Raw genomic sequence first — 2,952 nt, 5'->3', positions numbered from 1 at the left:
TCGGCGAAGAGATAGTGAAATACAAGTAATATGGCTGATTATGAGTTGTAAATGCAATCTGAAATAAAAATGGCAGCAAGCAAACATGTAGCAGAACTGGTTGTAAACGGTGTTTCGATGCTTGAAAACAAGGCCTAGGGATCGTACTTTCACTAGTGTACACTCTCAACAATGATGCCATAATTGAATACATAGACATTATCTCTTCACTACGCTACTCTAAACCACTATCCGGTTTGATAATAAACACAAATTCATTGTGTAGGGCTGCATAAGCATTCCTTAAAGTTCACATTCCCAATCTATGGACACCCCACACTGTCACTTTGAGCATACAAAAATGGTACTAACTAGACACCACAATTCATAAGTATTTCTGTAAATTAAGCTTAAAAAACAAACACGGTGTGCACACTATCACCTTCACACCGTTGGACAAGATGTCCCCGGAGATCACATAATAAAACCACTGGAGTAGCATAATAGTTGGAGAATAACATCTACATATTTAACTAGATTACCAAGATCATGATCACATAAAGATCATACCATAGAGAGATGGATAGTCCACATAGCTACCGGTAAAGCGCTCAACCCCGAGGGAGAACTACTCCCTCCTCATCATGGGAGTCAGCAACGGCGATGGAGATGGCGGTGGAGTCGATGGAGATGGCTCCGGGGGCAATTCCCCGTCACGATAGGGTGCCGGAACAGAGACTTCTGTTCCCCGAAACTTGTCTTCGGTGGCGGTGGAGCAACAGAACTTTTCTGGGATGGAGGCTGATTGATTTAGGGTTTTTGCGTCATAGGGAATAAATAGGCAGAGGAGATAGGTCGGTGGGGTGCCAGGATGGCCTACACCACCCCTAGGCGGGGGCCAAGCCAGGCCGCGCCTAGGCATGGTCTGGCCGCCCTGCTGCACCTCTTCGACCCCCATCCGGATTTCGTCTTCGTTACGGTAAAACATTGACTTCGGCTTTTGTTTCCTCCAATTCCGAGAATATTTTCTGTATAGCTTTTCTGAGACCAAAAACAGCATAAAACAGGGAACTGGCACTGTGGCATCTTGTCAATAGGTTAGTGCCGGAAAATTTATAAAAGTGTAACGAAGTGCAATTAAAACATAGTAGAATTGGTGTAAAACAAACATGGAGCATCAGAAATTATAGATACGTTTGCGACGTATCACTCCCTAACATTCGAAGGGCTCAGCTCGCATAGTCCCACTTTTTGCACCGCGCCTAGAGTGCTCGCTCGGCTCTCCTCATTCCTCCTAATCGTGGCGGCGCTCCGGTGATGGCCGAAATGGCGTCCCGCGACGCGCGTGGGCACGGGGAGAATAGGGGGAATCGGGGGCTGACCGGTAACATCAGAAAGCATGCAGATGTAGTAGACGTGCTCGGAGGTGGTGATGCCCGCCCGGAGTGGAGGACGATGATGGATGATTTGCTTGATTCGTTGCTCCTCGGATCGATTCCTGGCACGAGGAGTACGCGGGCGACAGGGTGGTGATACCCACAATCTTCGATGAGAAGTATTACCCAAATTTACAGTTCGGCTCAAGGGGAACACAAGAATACCAACAAGATTTTAGCAATTGAGACGTTACTCTCAACCACACTTGTATATCAATAAACTCACAAAGCAATAGATGCTTTTAATGGCAGTTGATTCAGAACAGTAAAAGAAAGCAGTAAATGAAAGCAGCGGATTTACAGTTTTCACTGGAAATAGTAATATGAAACTTGCAGAGGCTAAAATCGTAGGTATGAGCCAGCGATAGGGTATTATGTGAATAATATTGATCATATAATGTAATCCATCTAACAAAGCATCCATTTCTATTTCAGTTGTGCGTAGGTGTGTGATCCAAATATAGTCATGCGTACTAACAAGGAGAATTTGCACAATTGCTTGCCCATTTTACCGGGGCCAACTTGGAACTACAAGAAATTATGGTCTACCCTTTCTAATAGCTCGGGAAAAAGCATTAAGATTCATGAACACACATAATCCTCGAGCTATCACATATTCCTCTTGTTTTCCCTATCTTTCACCTTAGGGGTTCACAGGTTTAACATAATAACAAGCAATGCACTTTGCAAATAGATACCAACCTCACATATATGATAAAGCAATCTACTGGGCTGAAAGTTAATTATCATAAGTCTAGCATGGTTCCAATTAATGTGCCAGGAGAGGTAGTGCAGCAGTTAGCCACTGCTTTTGGATGCCAAGTTGCCACTCTTCCATTTACTTATTTGGGTTTGCCTATGGAACAGCAAGACCAAAGATCCATCATTTGACTCCTATTGTCACCAGGTTGGAAAGAAAACTTACAAGTATCTTTATCTTTTTATCCCAGGGTGCTAGATTGCAGTTGGTGGACTCTGCTTTGTCCTCCATGTCTACATTCTTTTTTATGTTCCATCTGAATTCCCCCTGGCATATTAAATCAGTTAAATAGAATTCTTAGATAGTGTCTTTGGAGGGACAACATTGACACTCCCAAATAGTCATTGGCAGCTTGGGAAATGTTATGCAAGCCTAAGAATAAAGGAGGAGTTGGTATTGTTAATTTTCAAAAGCATAATGAGGCTCTCTTGTTGAAATTTTTGGATAAGTTTTATAATAAGGCAGATACCCCCTGGGTCAACCTCATATGGAGAACTTACTATCAGGCCTCTGTCCCTCAGGGTGAGAATCTTTGTGGTTCTTTTTGGTGGAAAGATGTATGCAAGTATTTAGATAAGTACATGCAGGTGGCTACAGTTTTGCCTGGTAAAGGTGATACTTTTATGTTCTGGCTGGACAGTTGGAATTTTGAAAACTCTACTACTCCTCTTCATGAAAGGTATCCAAGAATTTTCTCTTATGTTCTGGATGACAAGCTCACTCCTGAGGAGGTGTATGTCAACACCCGGATTTTTAAGTCCAGATGCCTATTATGCC

This window comes from Lolium rigidum, chromosome 2 (assembly GCF_022539505.1).
Source record: "Lolium rigidum isolate FL_2022 chromosome 2, APGP_CSIRO_Lrig_0.1, whole genome shotgun sequence".
Lineage (NCBI taxonomy): Eukaryota > Viridiplantae > Streptophyta > Magnoliopsida > Poales > Poaceae > Lolium > Lolium rigidum.
This window is presented reverse-complemented; position numbering follows the sequence as displayed.